This window comes from Oryx dammah, unplaced genomic scaffold, assembly GCF_014754425.2.
Source record: "Oryx dammah isolate SB20612 unplaced genomic scaffold, SCBI_Odam_1.1 HiC_scaffold_25, whole genome shotgun sequence".
In the NCBI taxonomy this organism is placed as follows: Eukaryota; Metazoa; Chordata; class Mammalia; order Artiodactyla; family Bovidae; genus Oryx; species Oryx dammah.
Window position 1 is genome coordinate 6,853,756 of NW_024070209.1, and position 21,044 is coordinate 6,874,799.

Sequence of the window (21,044 nt, forward strand, 5' to 3'; positions counted from 1 at the left end):
GGTGAGGGGCAGGAGTCAGGAAGATGTTTACAAAGGAGAAGCACTAAATATGAAGTGCTCCCAGCCCCAGTGTGGTACGTATTGCTCAGCCAGGTCAGCCAGTGTGGTCGTGTCAAGCCCTTCTTGTGGTCTTGACTGTAAAATATCAAGGCAGAGTTCACATGCATAAAGACAAGGTCTAAAAAGAATGCTCACATTCTCTGTGCTTTTAAAGGAAAGCTGAGCAAAGGCGAGAGGGTCTCCTGGGGGCCCGTCCATGATAAAAAAGAAAACAAACCTGTGATGCTTGAGATGCTGCAAGACTTGGCATCTGAAGTAGTTCTGCTGGAAGATTTATTACTGGGTAAGTCACAAATTTTGAATGAGAAATGGAATCAAGTCAAGGGTTAAACAAGCAGACAACAAGGACAAACCAAAGAAAACAGTGCTTTCTTCTCCAACTAGTAGGTTTGTTCTAAGGGACGAGTTAAGAGGTTTATAACCATTTTTTAAAATTGAAGTATAGTTAATTTACCATGTGTGAGTTTCTGCTGTACAGCACAGTGATTCATTTGTACATGTTGTTGTTCAGTCACTAAGTCCTGTCTGACTCTTTGCAACCCCATGGACTGCAGCACACCAGGCTTCCCTGGCCCTCACCGTCTCCAGGTGTCTGCCCAAGTTCATGTCCACTGAATAGGTGATGCCACATTAGAAGAAAAAAGAAAAAGATCCCGCAGGATGCAATGAAGTTCCGCTGTGCTGCAACTAAGGCCCAACACAGCCACATAAACAACAACAAAAATAAACGCCAAAAAAGCCCTTATAAAAAAAATCCAGATTCGCAGGCACTCCCTGTAGAGTCTGCTCAGGAGACAGGGCTATAGAAAGTCCAGGAGACTCTGGCGCACAGCTGGGCATGGGCCCTCTGGGTCTATCCTGGGTTTGAAGGCACTGCGCTTCAGTAAATAGCAACAGTGTCAGTTCTCCTCTCAGCCCACTTGTGAGCCTAGGAGGCAAAGCCAGGGTTGGGAGAGGTGGTCTGAGCTCCTGCACACATTCTTCCTTTGGGCCTTTGCCTGCAGCAGCCCTGGAAATGGCTGACTGCTGATTCAAACATCAGGTTTCTCTCCTCTTCTCATTTCCCCACTGGGTTAAGGCTGAGAAACACTATGCTCCATCCTGTGAGTCCCATTGGCTGAGTCATATCTCCATCTTCCTTCAGAAGGATCCAGTATAGGAAAGTGTTAGTCGCTCAGTCATGTCTGACTCTTTGCAACCCCAAGAACTCTAGTATCCATGGAATTCTCCAGGCAAGAATACTGAAGTAGGTTGCCATTTCCTTCTCTAGGGGATCTTGCCAACTCAGGGATCGAACCCAGTTCTCCCACATTGCAAGCAGATTCTTTAATATCTGAGACACCAGGGAAGCCCTCCCAGTATAGGAAAGTTATTCTCAAACTCAAGGCCTGCATGTTCATGAACAGTGCATGGTGGGATGAAACAAAGACAGCTAAAGAGTCCTTTCAAAGGCTGTGACAAAGAGTTGGGTAAGAATAAAAAGTATTATTCAACAAGGACCTACTGTACAGCACAGGAAACTGCTGACTGTCATGTGGCAGCCTTGCTGGGAGAAGAGTTTGGGGGAGAATGGATGCATGTATATGTATGGCTGAATCCCTTTGCTGCTGTCCACCTGAAACCATCACAGCATTGTTAATTGGCTATACTCCAATATGAAATAAAAAGTTAGATGAAAAGATGTTAGTCGCTCAGTCATGTTCAGCTCTTCATGACTCCATGGACTGTAGCCAGCCAGGTTCCTCTGTCCATGGGGTTCTCCAGGCAAGAGTACTGGAGTGGGCTGCCATTCCCATCTCCAGGGGATCTTCCTAACCCCAGCATCAAACCCGAATCTCCCGCCTTTGCAGGCATATTCTTTGACATCTGAGCCACCTTGAAAGCCCCTGAAAGAAGATAAAGTATTATTAAATGGAAGGGACAAAAAACAAAAAAAAAACACCCCACAACCCTGAAATCAAGAAAAAGAGCTTTCAATGTACAGAGTTCAGTGATATTCATTTTCCATGATGTACATCTAGCACACGTCAGGCTTTCTTCCAGATAATGATAATGCGATGGTGAATAAAACAAACCACATTCCCCTCCTCCTGGGGGCACACATGCTAGTGGAAACAGATGGTGAGTAGACAAGATCACGAAGGACCGTGTGCAGTAAGTGCGATGCCGACACGCGCGCTCTGACGCTCCAGGAGAGGCTTCAGCAGAGCAGGAACGTGTGTGTGCGCGTGCGCGCCGGACATCTCGCAGCTCGAGATGCTTACTTGGCAACGAGGAGGGAATTTCTCTGACAGAGGCGATTGGGAGTTGAGTTGTGTAGGAAGGACGGGAAGGAGAGGTTGCAGTTGTTCAGACAGGAAATGATTCAAATTTGGGCAAAGCTTTTTAACAATGGAAAATGAAGAGAAACAGAACCGCTTCAGCGCGGCAGTACTTACATTTCAGAGTTTGCGTGAGGAGGGTTGAGAAACTTCTGGTTGCCAACCACCGTTTTGTTTCCTTGAAGCCCTTCACGGTCTTTGAGTACTGTTTAGGTTTCGGTCCCTGAGAGTCCTTTGTGATGTTGACTATATTTAGCGTCCTATCACCTGAGACCAGGCTATTTGTACCTTTCATCCCTGATTACTTTAGACTGGAGTATTTGCGAAGATAATCTCCGCTTTTTAGCTGTGGCTTTGGCTGGTGTTTTGGAATGAGAAACTTATTGGCTGGTGTATTTACTAGTGTATCTACCCTTTTAGTCAGAAATATTGATCCACTCATTACCAGAAATATCCCTATTTCAAAATGAGATCACGTTAGGAGTTTATGGCTCATAAGGCTTCAGTAATATTTGCTTCTTTGTATAGTATTATTCGGAGAAGGCAATGGCAACCCACTCCAGTACTATTCAGTTAAAAATATTCTCAGGTACATTCATTATCTGTAAGTTTCTCAGTTACCCTGTGAAGTTTCTCTGTTAACAGGGCAGGAATGTCATACCTTCCATAGACTCACAGAGCCTGAGTAGGCTGTTGTTTCATCACTAACTCATGTCTGACTCTTTCTCACCCCATGGACTGTAGTCCCCCAGGCTCCTCTGTCCATGGGATTCTCCAGGCAAGAATACTGGAGTAGGTAGCCATTCCCTTCCCAGGGGATCTTCCCAATCCAGGGACTGAATCCGGGTCTCTGGCATTGCAGGAAGATTCTTTACTGGCTGAGCCACCAGGGAAACATCTTTATTCCTGCCCCGCAAATCGGCTCATCTGTACCATTTTTCTAGATTCTCCATACATGTGCTAATATGTGATACTTGTTTTTCTTTTTCTGACTTCTTCCTTCTCTCTGTATGACAGGCTCTGAATGGATGTTCTATGAAAGCATCTAACTCATTCTCAGACATGTGTATGTCCTGATGTTTGCGTGTCCTTCCTGTAGAAGCAGTTACTAGGTTTGGCTCAGATGAACAGTTAGGGACCCAGTGGTGAGGTAAGCTGTAAATGACACTGACTGTCTTGCACACCCTTTGAGAAACTCAGGCTGGGACTTGTGTAACCCAAGAGAGCAGTTAAGATCACACTGATGAACTAGGGCATGGTTTCTTATGAGGGAGGCTCACAAGGGCTGCTGTTTAGTGCAGTTCCATTTCCAAGTCTGGGTAACAGGTGAAGCAGCCATTGTTGGGGTGGTTCTCCCTTCTTAGCCCTTGATCTTCCCTTGATCCTTGCTTCTGGGAAGATGCCTCCTTGGACTTCATGGTGGTCTCCATAGAGCTGCTTTAAAGCTTTTTTAAAATTAAGTTTTGGCTGTGTTGGGCCTTCATTGCTGTACAGGCTTTTGTGAAGTTGCGGTGTGCAGGCTTCTCATCATGGTGGCTTCTCTTGTTGAGGCTCCTGGGTTCTAGAACACAGACTTAGTAGTTGTGGCAAATGGGCTTAGTTGCTGCACAGTATGTGGGATCTTCCTGGACTAGTGATTCAGCCCATGTCTCCAGCAGAATTCTGCTGCCAGCCAAGAATGAGTCAATGGGCCTGGATTGCAGGTGGATTCTTTACCACTGAGCCTCCAGAGAAGCCCTGCCCAAACTTTCTGCAGAAGTTCTCAAACTTGTGATTTAAAGACCTCCTTTCACTCTTAAAAATTATTGCAAACTTTAAACTTAAAAAGATCTGTTTACATGGATTAACTATTGATATTGATCTAGAAATGAAACTAAATATTAAAATGAATTTTTATTAATCATTGAAAATAGTAACTTCATTACCTGTTACCATAAGTCACATCCCCTTTATAAAAATTATTAGATTTTTAAAACAAAGTTTAAAAATATAATTTTTTTCTGGCATTGTTTTATACTGTTTCCATTGTTGTGGAAATCTCACTAATATTTGGCTCAGCAGAAGACAAGTTCTTGTATAGGTCATGTGGTTTCTTGTGATATTCAACCCTTGAGTATTCATTGGAAGGACTGTTCTGAAGCTGAAGCTCCAATACTTTGGCCACTGGATGTGAAGAGCTGACTCACTGGGAAAAAAACCCTGATGCTGGGAAAGATTGAGGGCAGGAAGAGAATGGGAGGGGGTGCAGCAGAGGATAAGATGGTTAGATAGCATCACCGACTCAAGGGACATGAATTTGAGTGAACTCCAGGAGATAGTGAAGGACAGGGAAGCCTATAGTGCTGCAGTCCACGTGGCCCCAAAGAGTCGGACACGACTGGGTGACTGAACAACAATAATAAAAGCTTCTTGTGAGAAGATGTGTGTAGAAAAAGAACAGGCTATCTTTGAATTCGTATCAAAGTAGCTTGGACTTTGTAGACCTCCTGGGTGGGACTCAGGGACCTTTGAGAACCACTGTGTGCTTCACTGTAGCCCACCAGGCTCATCTGTCCATGGGGATTCTGCAGGCAAAAATACTGGAGTAGGTGTGGGTTCCCATTTCCTCCTGCAGGGGATCTTCCCAACCCAGGGATGGAACCTGGGTCTCTCGTGTTGCAGGTGGATTCTTTACCATCTGAGCCACCAGGGAAGCCCCTTGAGAAACACTAACGTAGACTATCTTTTACTCTTTAACAATCTTTTTTCAACATTCGTACAATTTCCTCTAAACATCTTCCTCCTGCTGCTTGTGTTCAAACGACCATGATGGCTAATAAGTCTTTCTTCAGTATTCTTGCGCTTGGCAAGACTGGAGACAGTGGATTCATAGCCCGCCCCCTCTCTCTTCCCCTTCACTTTCCTTCCTCCTTTCACAACCTGGGGAGCTTTTCTTGTTAGAACCTGACAATCGCCAGGCTATTTTTCACTTACATCAATCACAATCTACTTGTTTCCTCAAAAGTCTTGATCCTGGCTAGTATTCATTATTTCTGGTCTATGTTTTATAAATATTCTCAAAGCATTTCCAACCAAAATTAAAAGAAAGTGTTTTGAGATGTTTAAGGAATTTGAAGGATGTTCATGGCTGACTGTCATATCTGTGAACTTCCAGAAACTAGCAGAATTCTGCTGCCAGCCAAGAATGAGTCAATGGGCCTGGATTGCAGGCAGATTCTTTACCATCTCAGCCACCAGAGAAGCCCTTCCTTAGCTGATACGTTGACTAATGCTGATATCCAGGGTAGTGATATGGTTGATATGAGTGTTTGGGGACAGAGAGCAGAGAGATTCCCTATCCTCCCCCCAAAATACATGGTTCTAATCCCTGAAGATATTATATTTACTAGAGAAATAAAAATAGATATGAAATAGTTATGGACAAAGCATTATATTTATGAATGTAAAATAATTATGTTGTTGTCCAGCTGTTCAGTCATGTCCTACTCTTTGTAACCCTATGGGCTGCAGCATGCCAGGCTCCTCTCTCCTCCACTATCTCTCGGAGTTTGCTCAAACTCATGTCAATTACTAATGTTTAAAATAGCTTCATGCTTCTAGAGGCTACATAATGGGTAGCACAGATCTAGAGGAATACAAGAAGGCATCTTTGCTGCCCAAACAGAAGTCACACTCAGGGAATCTTCTGTGTCTCCTGCCCAAAACTGGTCCCAAGTCTGGATCCTGAATATTTTATGCAGTTATTGAGGAATTAAGATCACAGGCTTCTATGACGGTCACTCTTGGGATGACTCAGGGCCCCACGGCATTGGCCTTCTCTGAGGTCAATACCAGCTGTATTCTTGAACACAGGCTGAGCTCATCAGTAGGTCTAACCATCCCAGAGTTGGGATGGCTCAGCATCGTCCATCAAAGCTCTTAAGTTAGAGACTTACTAATAAGAATGCAAGAGGCAAAGAAGGCATCTGTGGTCCTATGGCCTCATCTCCCAACCCTTGGACCCAGCTCCATTCTCCCTGGGGGCAAAGTGAACAGGGGTGACTATTGGACAGCAGTTCATCAGCTGCCAGGTTTTTGCCAAATTGTTTGTTTTGAGAAAAGACAAGAGAAAGGAATAGGTGAGTGTTAATATAACCTTTGGAAATTAGGGAAAGGTTTAAACAACTAGGTATTCTTGAGTCTGCCCAGGTTTTCCTTCTGCTTCTGATGTCAAAAGACATGACCTCGTCTTACTCTTCTAAGTATCTTCACTGACAGAGGCTTACTTCTCACAGGTTGTACTATTTCTTGGAAAATCATGGAATAACAACACTAGAAACTTTTTCATTCTTGCACTTAGCATTTGCTGAAATGTACAAGATTATAAGCTACTTCTCTTACTCTAAATAGTGTATTTAAAGCTAAACCTATTTGACCATCTCATACCTCTCATTTTTCCTCTATTTGCTGGTGAGATAGATATTAAGGAACTCAGTGACTAGGCAGTGTTCAGAGGTGACGATGGAGAAAAGAGATCAGTGTCATTTTAATTCTGGGAGATGTCGCAGGCTGGGCTGACTCGCCATGGTTCAGGATGGGCCACAGAGAATCATGGCACATTCCTGAGTGTGGCCATTGCTTTGCTGGTCTGTTATTGTGCTACAGACTCAGTGACTTAAAACAACATTGTATTATTATCACTCATGCTTCTGTGGGTTGAGGGGACTCAGCAGGGGGTTTTGCTTTGGTGCCCCTCCTGGCTATGTAGTCAGATAGCAGCTGACTAGAGTTGACTGGCTTAACATCCAAGATGGCTCTCCCATGGCTGGGGTAGGTCCTGGCTGTCAGCTGGGGCTGTGGACTGGGGTACATCCATGTGGTCTTTACGGGGTTTAGGGTTTCTAATAGTGTGGCAGTCTCTGGAGAGCAATACTTCTTACTAGGTAGCTTTGGGCACCAAGAGAGTCCTCCAAGAGACTCAGGAAGAAGCTGAAAGGTTTCTGATGATCTTGCCTCAGAAGTCCCAGAAATTCCATTCTACCTCATTTTATTGGTTGGAATTGGTTGAGTAAGTCACTGATTTAAGGGGATGCCAGATTCAAGGGAAGGGAAAATCTGGCTTTGCCTCTAAATTAAAGGAGGAGTAGAGAATTTTCATCCACCTTTAATATATTTGTTTAGTCACTCAGTCATGTCCGACTCTTTGGGACCCCATGGACTGTAGCCTGCCAGGCTCCTCTGTCCATGGGATTCTCCAGGCAAGAATATTGGAGTGGGTTGCCATGCCCTCCTTCAGGGGGTCTTCCCAAGCCAAGGATGGAATTTGCATCTCCTGTGTTGATAAGTGGATTCTTTACCACTGAGCCCCTGGGAAATCCCTTTAATGTACTACAGTGATCATGTTGAAAGGAAGGAAACCACGTAAAGAAATTAAATTGGCAGTTATATTCCAAAAGGATCAAAGGGTTGAGAGATTGCAACATCTGGATTTTGGAAGGTGCTTGGGGTGCTCAGGGAAAAGGGAAAGTGACCAATTCTAGAATCTTGTAGAAAACCAGTGATGCTGGGACCATGTAGAGGTACAAGGAAAGAACTTTAGATTGAGAACTGTGTTTAAGGAAAGCAGTACTCTTGTTGCGTGTTTTGTGTATGACTAAGCACAAAAGGTTTGCTCAGCCCCTTTTTTTAATGACGTAGGGAAGTTGGTAACGGCTGCCTTTTGGATGGTGACAGCTGATGTGGTCATATGTGCTCTTGCGTTACGTGTTGAAGCACTCACCAAGTCAAAGACAGCCTGGTATACAAAAGAAGGCCCGCCAGGCCAGTTCTGCTAGGTTACTAACAATTCTTGGAAGTTACTAAGGCAGTCGGCCATTGGAACTTGCTGTATTCTTTCTGTGCTAACATGGCAAAAACCAGATACTAAGAGCCTCTGTGGCCATTTAGCTTCATTGAACAAGATGAAAGCTGCAATTAGAACCAATTTTTGGCCGCGCTGCCTGCCATGTGTGTCTTTTCTTCTTCACGAAGGAGGTTATGTGCATGTATGTGCGTGCTCAGCAGTGTCTGACTCTTTGCAACCCCATGGACTAAAGCCCAGCAGGCTCCTCTGTCCATGGGATTTTCCAGGCAAGAATATTGGAGTGCATGTCCATTTCCTCCTGCAGGGGATCTTCCCAGCCCAGGGATTGAACCTGTGTCTCCTGCATCTCCTGTTTTGGCACTGGATTCTTTTACCACTGTGCCACCTTGGAAGCACACAAAGGAGGTTAAGAAGTAGTTTATTTTCCATGGAAGTTTTCTGATATTTTATACTTTCTCCCCAGCTCTCCTCCTCTAGTTCACATGTAGCTGTCTGATTGGTAAAATTCTTATCAATCAGAGGAACTTGAGTAGAAAGATGATCACAGAAGTTTCCATGTCAGGAGGAAGTTTTTCATGCTAACAATTTTTAAATTAAAAAAGCAAAGGAAAAATTGACCTAAAGAAATGAATACACGTTCATTCCTTGAGCACTTAACAGTGAGTCCAGCAAGATGAATGTCCATATGCTGGCTCGTGATTGACATCAGAGCCATTGGTCTCCACTGGCTTCTTGTCCAGATTCACGAGGGTGCTAAGATATCCATCGTCCACCTGAACTTGTGGAACTTGCGCTCATTGTGGAGTGATGGGGCTGAGATGCATCGTTGATATGCAGCTTCTTCCCTGAAGAGTCGGAACTGGAGGAAATACCATCACTGCTCAGGCCCACAGGACTCCTCAGAACAGTGGGTGGTAGCTCATCGGCACTGTGCTTACTGACACCACAGCTGCTGCCACTATGTGAGTGGGAATGCCTGTCACTGCTGGGGTGGTAGTGGTTGGAAGAAAGTTCCTCATGCTTCTCCTTAGGGTCCCTGCTAATATTGTGGGCCTGAATGCTTGCCCATCCCACGACCTTCATCAGAAGAGCTGTGTCCTTCTGAAGAAGAAACTTTTACAGTTACGTGTAAACTTTACATGTGAACTACTTATGTAGAGAAAGGGAACCTCCAGCCCGTTAAAGCTACAAAGCTGCAGTGACAGGACGTAGAAAGAGATATAGATTTAAAAAGTCATTATTTGGAGGCCAGTGGATGGAAAATGTGTGAACGGAGCAAAAAAACTAGACCGTAGAAGGAAGTCCATCTAGGACAGTGGTTTTTAACCTCTCTCAGGGAACACTGTGGTTCTGTGAGCACTTACCGGCAGTTCCATAAATAACAACAAAAAGAAAACAGGCGTAGCCAGAGTCACAGAGGCCCCTTGTGCGAACATGTAATTTTTGAAAAACTTTTCCACGACTGAAGTCAGCTTAGCGCATGAAGCCTCATTTCCATCTGATGCCAGGAAAAAAAAAAAGAACTTGGCGATGCAGAGTTGTTTAGTCTGCACTGGGTTACGGCTCAGTCTCTTTGCGTAACCTAAGAGAATCTGTTCAGAACTCTTCCTTCTTCAAGCAGCTTGTTTTCCTCTGGACAGTAACTGGGATTCTTTGGACGTGATGGAGGTGGAGGTAGGGAAAGCTTTCGGCTTGTCCTGGGGTCCGGATAAGAGTTCTGCCTGGAGGTCATTCTCTGAATTTACATTCCCCAGTGGAGACTGAGCTTGCCCGGCTGGTCCCCACCTGTGCCAGCTCATCTCAGCCCCCCTGAGGTCCCCTTGGAGGGTCTGGGACTCTGAACACTGGACCTAGCGAGGCAGCCTGGCCCAGGCCCAGCATTTCTGTTGTCCAGCTGCCCCTTGGCCTGGGCCATGCTGGATCCCAGACTTTGCTATGACATGGGTGGTGTCCAGGGCTAACACCTTGGGGAGCTCAGGGATTCTGGTCTCTTCCAGGGTCCCCTCAAGCCCCCTCTCTCGGGAGGAGGCTGGGGTCTCTCTTTTGTTTGGTGGCAGAGGAGAATGGGGTGCTGAGTTTCCTCTCAGTGAGTGTCCAGGGTCGGCAAACACCAGGCATCTCTTCTCTGCTTTCCTTCTCGCCTCCTGCTGAACGCTGCTCCTCTGGGTGGGAAAAATACCTTGTGCTCTTTACGTGAATGTACATCCTTCTGAACTCAATGGTTTATGATACAAATGAGAGGCTCAGAGTTCACCAACATTTTAGCTTTGGGGAGTCAAGGAAACAAGCACATAAACGCTCCCTCTTCAGAGCCGTCGTGTCTGGCGTCAATGTTGAGAATGGACAATCCTTCGAAGTGTCATGCCTTGCTGACCACGGGCAGTGACTTGTGTTTCAGACCACGAGAGCATGCTGTGCCAGTCGACCAGGTGCTGTTCCTTTCATGCATTGTAAGATGTTCCTCCTGAAGAGGGTCACGTTATCTGAGGAGCTTGACGGGGTAGGAGAGAGACTGAAAATTCTCAGGGAATACTGTCTCTCTTAGACTTCCCTGTAGCTCAAACAGTAAAGAATCTGCCTGCAATGCAGGAGACCAGGGTTCGATCCCTGGGTTAGGAAGTACCTCTGGAGAAGGGAATGGCAATCCACTCCAGTATTCTTGTCTGGAGAATTCCATGGACAGAGAAGCCTGCCAGGCTACAGTCCATGGGGTCGCAAAGAGTCAGACACAACTGAGCGACTAACACACACAGCCTCTCTTAAAGAAGGTGGTTCGGGGGGTAGCAGACAGTCGAGTCTCCCAAGTAAGAGTCTCACAGATGGGAGGGGAGTGAGGGACACACACTCCAGAAGTGTTCTGTTGTTTCTGTTGCTCACACACTTTTGTCAAACTACATGTGTCATTATTTTCATGAAAGGTCTCTGACCTACAGTATACCCTGCCTCTACCTGAGATCAGAGTGGACAGTGACTTAGGTGACAGTCTCCACCTTCTGAAGCCTCCAATCCAGGGTGGACCAGGGCAGGTGGACACGCCTGTTGCCTAGGAAACAGAGGGAGGAGGAGCCAGGGAAGGCATTCAGCACAGCTGAGTGAGGGAGATGATGAATTCAGGATCCCAGCAGAACAGTGGTCACAGGAGAGAAGGGCAGGCCTTCAGGTCTCATCCCCACAATGGGGGGCTGTTTGAGGGTCCCGCATGGGTCTAGGGGCCCAGGCATCTAGCAGAACACCTGGGGTAGGGGTTTGTGGGAGGCATCAGAACATAAAGAAAAAGGAACATGTAATTATTATTTCTACATGATCGCACAAGTCAATTTTACTTTCTACTTGTAAATGACTTTAAAAATGTCCATTGCCTAAGCAGTGAGACAGTTGTGCCACTTCTGGGCTAGTTCTGCAGTGCTGAGCTGGCCCCCCTGGGTCAGGTTCATTGACTGCCACTTACACACATGCAATGAAGAAGTTTCAAGTGGAAGATGCAGAGAATCGGCAGCACTGTAGAAGTCTGGACGCACACTTGTTTGCAATCCTGCACACATGTTGCAATCACCTGGGTCTATGGTGACACATGTTGTTCAGTCTCTAAGTAGTTCTGCCTCTTTGCAACCCCATGGACTGAAGCACGCCAGGCTTTGATTTTGCTCAAACTCATGTCCATTGGGTTGGTGATGCCATCCAACCATCTCATCCTCTGTTGTCCCCATCTCCTCCTGCCTTCAATCTTTCCCAGCATCAGGGTCTTTTCCACTGAGTCAGCTCTTTGCATCAGGTGGCCAAATTGTTGGGAGCTTCAGCAGCAGTCCTTCCAGTGAATATTCAGGGTTGATTTCCTTTAGGACTGACTGGTTTTATCTCCTTGCAATCCAAGGGACTGCAGTGGCACTAGTGGTAAAGAAATCGCCTGCCAGTGCAGGAGACCTAAGAGACAAGGGTTTGAACCCTGGGTCAGGAAGATCCCTTGGAGGAGGACATGGCAACCCACTCCAGTATTCTTGCTTGGAAAATTCCATGGACAGAGGAGCCTGCCGGGCTACAGTCCATGGGGTTGCAAAGAGTTGGACACGACTGAAGTGACTCAGCACAGATGCACGGGAGCTTTCAAAACTCTGATATTTGGGTCTCAGCCACAGAGATTCTGATGACACTGATCTGAGCATCAGCAGTCCAGATCCTCTCTGTGATTCCAACATGCAAGCTGGGTCTTGAGAACCATCACCTAAATAGGAATTCACTATGAGATGGGACATGTGATGAGTTCTCATTATGCTTTATCACCTGAAGCTTGTTCCTCCAAGAAAGAGGAACCATACGAACTCTGGAACCAGATAAAAGAAAAAGAAGAAAAAAAGAGAAATATCATCATTTGTGGTCTCAAGGCAGGCATTAGAGCAGAAGAGCTATGGCTGCTGGACGATTTATGCTTTCTTCCATTACAGAATTATCTGGGGCAGCTGAAGTAATCTCAGTTCCTGAATTTCTGATGTGGATATCAAGAGATGGGTGAGGGACACCAGCGTCTGCCCAGGCGGGAAGGGATACAGGAAGGGTGGTGTGTTCTATTAGGAAGGAAACAATCATCCTTGACTCCGTGTCTCCTGGGAGGTCGGCCAATGAAGTCCTCAAAACAAGCTGGGGGCCAGTCACTCGCTGGAGGCACAGATTGGAAAGGGAAGGGTTGCTTGGAACCAAGGGGGTGCACTGGGACCTCAGTCTTCTCCCTGCGTCCACCCTCCTGACGGAGGTGTAGGTGTGACCCATTCATTGCATTCCTCTGAGTTCAAAATGAACTTAAGTGAGTTTTAAGCTTAAAACCCCACGAGGTCTGGCCACGACGTCTGATACCAAGATTGGACCACACGCACTGCTGTTCTCTTGTCCGGGCCTATAAGAATAGCAATAAAAGCAGCAGGTTGATTTGTGGAGCATCAACTCTGCACCTGGCCCCAGGTTTACGGCATTAGCGCCTTGAAACTGCTCCACGAGGTGGGCGCTGTTACGATCCCTTTTCGCAGAAGAGGAAACGGTGGTTCAGAGAAGTTCAACAAAGCGCCTGAGGCTGGCTGAAGGTCAGGCTTGGGGACAGGAGTGTGAGCGTCCCTGGGGTGGAGAGCTCCGCTGGAAATCGTGCCCAGGGGCCCCGCCGTGGGGGTGGGGGACATCCACGGGGCCGAGGTCACTGTGAGTCGTCCCCTCTCTCTCCCGAGGGGCGCGCGGCCGCCGTCCAGGGTCCTGCGCGGGGATGCCAAGGGGAGGGTGGCGCCGGAAGGGGCCGGCAGTCCCCCGGCTCCCCGGTGGGGCGGAGTGAGAGCCGTCCCCGCCCCAGCGGAGCCGCGCCCGTACTTACCCGGGCTCGAGGCGGAGCCGGCAGGGAGCGCGGGGTCCCGGGCCCGATCGCGGGGATGTGATGTGCCGGCTCCTAGGGCGCCTCCGCCCGCCCGGCCTCCCCGCACGCGACCCCCGGGCGCCAGGTAGGAGGGCTGGGGGCGAGGTTGGGGTGGGGGGACGACTGTCGCTTTGGCACCTTCGCGCGGGGCCTCCCCTTTCCCTGCACAGCGCACAGAAAGCAAGCGTCCTTTCTCCTACTCTTGGTTGTCAGTTTGTCTTGTAAGAAGGTTGATGGCGGTTTAATCTGTGTTTTGTTGTTCTTTTTGCGGGGAGGGTGGTTGTTTTTATTCCTGTGTGAACCAGGAGTAAAAGCTGTTCAAATCTGTCTTTGGGGAACTTGGCAGTCTTTCTGGAGGTTTATTCTAGGGTGTGTCTGTAAATTGCTTGCAGGCGTTTTAATCCGGCCAAGTTGAACTGGTTTGGGAGTGGCCCTCCTAGGGATTTGGGCTGGAAAGGGTTGTCTCCCGGAGGAGATAGTTATGATGCCCTAACCTTCATAAGGGTAACTTGTGGCTCCTCCAGATGAAGGTTGACACTGAGGGGAAGGGTAACTTGTGGCTCCTCCAGATGAAGGTTGACACTGAGTGGTGTAGCTACAGACACTAGGGTGACACTCATTCATAACAGGCGTGCACCGCACTTTACAGTTTATAAGACCCTTTATACCTATTGCTCTTTTATCCTCCCAGCAGTCTCCTGAGAGACACGCCATTATCACCCTCCTGTTACAGCCAAGGAAACAGAAGCTTAGATGGGGTGATTAGCTTGGTGGAGGGCTGGCACCCAGAAGGAGACAGAGACCTCTGGACTCCACTTGGTATGTGCTAAGGCACTCAGTCGTGTCTGACTCTCTGCAACCCCATGGGCTGTAGTCGGCCGGGCTCCTCTGTCCATGGGATTCTCCAAGCAAGAATACTGGAGTGGGTTGTCATTCCCTTCCCGACCCGGGGTTCAAACCCCCATCTCTTGTGTCTCCTGCATTGGCAGGTGGGTTCTTTCTTACCTATTTTATATCCTATTCAGTACTTCATTTAGTATTTTGTAGTCATACCCCCTGGTGCCCAGATGGTAAAGAATCTCCCCACGATGCAGGAGACCTGGGTTCGATCTCTGGGTTGGGAAGATCCACTGGAGAAGGGAATGGCAACCCACTCCAATATTCTGCCTAGAGAGTTCCATGGACAGGGAGCCTGGCAGGCTACAGTCCATGGGTTCACAAAGACTCAGACGTGACTGAATGACTAAACAACAGTTTACTTAACAAATGTTAATCGAGTATCTACTGTGTGCCGGGTACTCTTCTGTGATAAGTACTGAGGACAGAGTAGTGAACAAGATGGGTGCTAATTGCTGTCCTTGATTGGACAGGAGTCTGCTTGGTGAAGGAGAGGACATTGGAGGTCTCTGCCTAATGGGATTCTTGGAGATTTGTCCCAGTGGACAAAGTGTGGTCGTCCTGGGCATCACTCGATACACTCTCTCTCAGCCGTGCTCCTGGACAGGGACAGATGGAGAGCTTGTGACTGGGCTGCATCCGTGGCAGGTGTGTCCATCTGGAAGTAGGCAGAGAGGTTGTAGAGAGCATCTCACTGATCAAAGTGGCAAAGCTGGCAACCACAGTGAAGCTCCCATAGCACTGGGGTTAGGGAAGCACAGGGGTTATTCTTATGCTATTAGCACGTGACAAACTCAGTGTGAACACATCGCTTTGAAGGACAGGAGTCGTCAGGGACTCTGCCTCCTGTTGCTCCCCGTCTGCTGCTGTCAGCCCGCAGTTGCCTGTGTTTTCCTGTCTTCCAGGGTGTCAGGTGGGCTGACAGGATCTGCACTGTGAGCAGCTTTGCCCCTCCTTGAACCCCATTACGTGCTGGGCCCCAGGCAGTGCTGTTGCAGCCTCCTGGCTGTGGCGCGCAGGAACTTGCAGAGTGATCTCACCGAGTGTGGAAAGGGGCTGGCTTCCCCAGGGATGTGGGTCACCAGCATACTTTGGAGTTCAGCACCATGAATTAAAAATAGGAAGAAAGCAAAACAACAGTGGAGACAAGGATGTCCCTGGTGGTCCCATGGTTAAGACGTCACCTTCCAAGGCAGGAGGAGCGGGTTCATTCCCTGGTCAGGGGAGCTAACATCCCACATGCTACAGGGCCAAAAAAACCAAAACATAAAACTGAAGCAATGTTGTAATAAATGTTGTAATAAAGATGGTACACATCAAAAAATTTTTATTTTAAAGTGGAAACAAAGTGAAATCTAGAAATGTATAAAAGGTAAAGCTTGATGAACTATGTACTTTTAAAAATGGAAGTATAGTTGATTCACAGTAATTCAGGTACACAGCAAAGTGATTCAGTTATTCAAAAATCTGCAAAATTCAGTTTGCAGATTCTTTCCCATTATGTTTTTTTTAAATTTATTTTTAATTGGATGATAATTGCTTTACAGTGTTGTGTTGTCTTCTGCGATACAACAGCATGAATCAGCCGTAAATATTTATATGTCCTGTCCCTCCTGAATCTTCCCCCTGCCCTGCACCCATTATGGTTTATCACAGGATATTGAATAAAGTTTGTTGTGGTATACAGTAGGTCATTGTTGTTTATTTTATAGGTACTAGTGTGTACCTTAGGGGCTTCCCTGGTAGCTCAGATGGTAAAAAATTGGCCTGCAATGCAGGAGATCTGGGTTCAGTCCCTGGGTTGGGAAGATCCCCTGGAGAAAGGAATGGGGACCCACTCCAGTTTTCTCACCTGGGAAATCCCATGGAGCATGGTGGACTACAGTCCATGAGGTCACAAAGAGTTGGGCACAACTGAGCGACTAACACTTTCACTCTCTTTTAGTGTGTACCTTATTGGGTGACCCCAGTGGGGCTGCAGGAACAAAAGAAAGCACAGTGCTCCGTCCTGCCGGCTTCTCAGCACTGCTGGATGGGACTGCAGAGCAAGCTAACAGGCATCTCGGAGTGTGCCCGGGGCACTGGTGTTCCTAGAGTCCCCAGGGCGGTTCTAACGAGTAGCTGAGGCCGACAACACCAGCACGTTTTCCTGCAGGCCCTGGAAAAGAGGACACCTGGCATAGCATGGCCTCCCGTGTCTTCAAGATGAGAAAGACGCGCTCAGGAGATGCAAAAGCATTCCTGGTAGAGAGAAGCAGGCACTTGCTCCTGAGTGCCCATTTAAGAGGTACAAAGAGCAAGTTTTGGGCCATCTCTCAAATGACCCCCACTAAAGTGCAGTTCGGTAGCTGCGTTTCAGGGGGACTCAGGGTGCTGTTGATGGAGGAGCAGCTTGGCATTCCAGGCTCTGCACAGCTGGCTTCCCAAACCAGAGACCTCATGAAGTGGAAGTGTCAGTCAATGGTGTCTGGCTCTTTGCAACCCCATGGACTGTAGCCCACCAGGCTCTTCTGTCCATGGGATTCTCCAGGCAAGAATACTAGAATGCGTTGCCATGCCCTAGTTCAAGGGATCTTCCCAACCCAGGGATCAAACCCAGGTCTCCTGCATTGAAGGCAGATTCTTTACCATCTGAGCCCCTAGGGAACTCATGAACCCCTGAAAATACAGCCAATGGCTCCTGACTGAGAGTCAAATTGAATCAGATGCTATCACTTTAGACTGGTGCTTCTCACCTCACTCAAAACCGAATATCTGCCCCTCCATTTTTCTTTCTTTTTTATTTTTTAAATTATGAAAGTATGATAACACAGTTACAGGACACTTGGAAAATATAGAACAAAACTACATATAGTTGCACTATAAATTACAATTATTTTTTAAGTACATAAATTAATATTTTTAGTTGAAGTTTCAATATCAAATTCTCAAAAATGAATAGAATGAATAGAAAATTAGGAGGAAAAATAGGCTTGTAAAGCACTATGAACCAATTCAACATAATTAAGATTTATACAGTTTTTACATAACAGCAGCATATAAATTCTATTCAAGTTCCCATAGATTCTAAATCAGGAGACACTGGAATATGTCCAGGGACATAAAACAAGGTGCAAAAATTTCATGGTCTAAACAAATACTCCCTTTTCATGAAAATATTTTAACCCCCCTTTACAATTCTGAGTTGATATAATAAAACTTAGCTACAATATAATTTCCAAATAATATAGTAGTATATGTAAGGAATGAGTAAAGTAATTTGGGTTAAAACAATGTATTTTGGTGTGTGGATGCTTGGGTAGGGCCAAACTGGTCTGATGAAGTCAATGGTGTTTTATGCAGACTGAGTGCAGGGGTATAGGACGCCTGCCCATGTAGCCTGGAGCAGACACATTGTCCTCACCCCTAGGTGAGGACTGACCCGTGATCAAGGTCTGAGTGGTGATGGGAGGCCAGTCTTCCCTCTGTTTTCACAGTGATTGCATCCCAGGAAAATTCAGTATCTATGAAACTGTGCCAGCAAAATGTATTTTATCCCAGTGGAGGATGGAGTAGGGGTGCCAGGCTCCCAAAGTGGTAAATGGTGCTTCTGTCAGCATGGAGGTCTGTGGGAGCCTGGAATTCAAGCAGGATGAGGGCCAGGTCTTCACTGTTGGGTGGGAGGGTGCTATTCCAGACGTGTGGCATCCACGTCTGCCACTAAATGACCACCCAGAGAGTCTCCTTCCCCACAGTTTCCAAAATGCTCCCTTGAGGGGTGTGCTGGCCCCCTTGAGAACCACTGCTTTCGCTGCCTCGGTTGGTAGTAAGGAATGAAAGCAGGTGTGCATCCTGAAACAGCAAGGCACTGATGGTAGCAGGAGCTTCCCAGGTGACTCAGTGGTAAGGAACCTGCCTGCCAATGCAGGAGACCCGGGTTTGGTCCCTGGGTCAGGAAGATCCCCTGGAGAAGGCCTTGGCACCCCACTCCAGTGTTCTTGCCTGGAGAATCCCATGGACAGAGGAGCCTGGTGGGCTACTCTACCTGAGGTTGCAGAAGAGTTGGACACAACCCAGTGACTAAACAACAAGAATAGCAGCAGGTGTGAGCTGGCCGTCGGGGGTGCACACGCACTAACTGTCAGAAGGTTGTAGAGGAGATGATCGAAATCAGCCTGGTGGGGCCACGTGCATTATCGGGAGGTGACTGCTCAGAGGCTCACAGAAACTTCAGAGGAGATGGAGATGGAAATGTCTGTACCCTGATGGGGGTGTTTCTGGTGTCTGCAGTTGTCCCGGTTTATGGGATTGTAGACTTAAGATTTGCTATGTGTTTCACTGTGTGCATGTTTTACTTCAGTAAGGAAAAAACCCCAGGAGTGAAAACACTGAAAGATTCTTGCAGAGACTGTCCGGTGCTCTGAGACTCATCTGTGGACCCCACGCTGGGAAGCGGGACTGTTCACCTGAGCAGGAGGCATCTTCTCTCTCTCTGTCAACTCTGCAAGTCTTGTGTGGCCGCTCTCGGTCTCAGAGCCTTTGGCAAGTGTCTGGGTTGGGGCTATGCTGGAGGATAAGATGCTGGAAGAGGCAAGGCAGTGTGCTTAACACATTGTTGACCAGAGACATAGCGTTTGCCTTTTGTTACCCAGATGTTATTGACTGGAGACCTTTCAATATCCACTTACATAACGATCTGCAGGCCACAGGCATTAGTTTCTGCAGAAGTCCTCGGTAAATAGATTAAAAAGGGATGGAGACCGGGGTCACTTCCATCACTCAGTCTGGTTTCTCTCGTCCAGGAGCCCAAGGAAGGCAGAGTGGAGACCTTGCCAAACTCCAGCCTGGCAGTCAAGGGTGTTCCTGTCTGTAGCCCGCTTGTGACAGTAATCACTTCCCTCCGTGCCTCATTTTCACCTCTTCCCTGAAAACCCATGTGACACCACCAATATGGTGCTCTGTAAGAGCTGAATAGCTTAGGATTCCTAGTAACACTGGAAACCTCTGTGGCTATTTTTACTTTACCTTCATGTCCTGTTTGCGATATCCTTATGATAAAACCCCAAAACTCTCCTTTCCCCGTTTCTTTGGGAAACTAAGTCAGTTCTCTGAGCTACACTTTTGGATCTGTCTGCTGATAGGAAGATTGTCAATATCTCAGAAGTTTTTGGACTTTGGGGTTTTAGGGGAGGATGTATATTCCTGCCGCCTCTGGTGGGATGCTTTTGTTTGGTCAGAGTCGTGGAAGGCTCTTTCTCGGGGGAGGATCGGTGACAGCCGTGCCGGTTTTGTGGTCGAGGTTTAGGACGTGTCGTTCATCTCTGCAGAATGGAGGCAGTCATGTCACTTGGGAGCACGCAGTGGGGACCCCAGGCGGACACATCCACACTCTCCTTCCTGGTGCAGAGCCTGTCTGGGGTCCTCTCTGTCCTTGGAGTTAGTGTCCAGCCTTGTGGGTGTGTCAGGGGGGCTGAGGAGAGGGAACTGTGGTGCTTACCCAGGACAGTGCCTCTCAGATTTTACCTCCAAAACGTTCCTCTTGGAAAATCAAGAGTGGATGCTCGGCTGAGCACGCCATGATGTCACCTTAAGGGACGGTGTTTTGTCTTGTGTTTTATCTCTTGGAGACTTTTCTTTCTGCTTCATGACATAGTCCTGTATCCTCTAGTATAAAAATTACTAATATAAAATAATTTGTAATTAATTTTATATTAATATAAATGTTTATGTTAATATAAGTTATTGATATATATTAATATAAAAGTTTATGGTATATTTAAATTACATTTAATTTATTATTTTATATTAATATAAAATTTTGTATTAATGTATTATATAAATATAACACAACATTTTATATTGATATAAAATAATAAATAATTCATTTTATATTAATATAAAAACTCCCCCCAGAAAATCCTCATGGAGAATCATTGCTGCAGGAAGATAGACACTGAGCTCCCTGGCCATTGGCAGCCTGTCTCTGGAACTTTGCTTTTAAGAAACAAAGACTGGTGTAAACACAGAATTCTAAAGTATTTTCTACCATCATGAAGTTCTCTGGCTTTATAAGTTCTTTTACTGCCTTGTCTTTAAAACTGACATTTTTAGTTTTAATATCGACTGTTTAATAGCTGGCTGAATGCTTGTCAGAGGTGAAGGTCCTCATCATGGGCTTCATTTTAATACCGTGATCCATTCCCCATGCATGTTTCCACTAATTTTCCATAGAGATGTGGGTGGTGACATTTCATAAGCTGAAGAATCTGCTTTAAAGTCTTTGCTTTCCCTGGGGACTCATACACCATCTCCTTTTGTTATAGGTGAATTAGAGCGTCATTCTCTGAATATTTCTCCATTATGTCAGGCATACATGTAGGCTGTGTCTGTTAATGTTTGGGATGAGAAGTCATATTAAATGATTCCGCCTGTGTCTGTACAGGGAGACGCAGAGTTTACAGGGAGACGCTCAGTGTGGAGAGTGAGTTGGCATGAAGTGGAAACATGGAAAGTACCGTTAGGATTTCCTTCTTATGGTTCAGCTGGTAAAGAATCCGTC

At 46.7% G+C, this 21,044-nt stretch overlaps 1 protein-coding gene across 5 annotated transcripts in view; it reads left to right on the forward strand.

Annotated features, from left to right (window-relative positions):
* Positions 1-21,044, forward strand: part of IL1R1 (interleukin 1 receptor type 1) — an 86,955-nt gene that overhangs the window by 21,930 nt on the left and 43,981 nt on the right. For 3 of the 5 annotated variants that reach the window (XM_040223814.1, XM_040223813.1, XM_040223810.1), the window contains exon 1: positions 7,400-9,897. The exons of 1 other annotated variant lie outside the window; for it this stretch is intronic. The gene's annotated coding sequence lies outside the window, so the exon portion shown is untranslated. Of the gene's footprint in view, positions 1-7,399; positions 9,898-13,562; positions 13,695-21,044 lie in introns of those variants that run through there. One more of the 5 variants, XM_040223811.1, reaches the window with a different exon arrangement.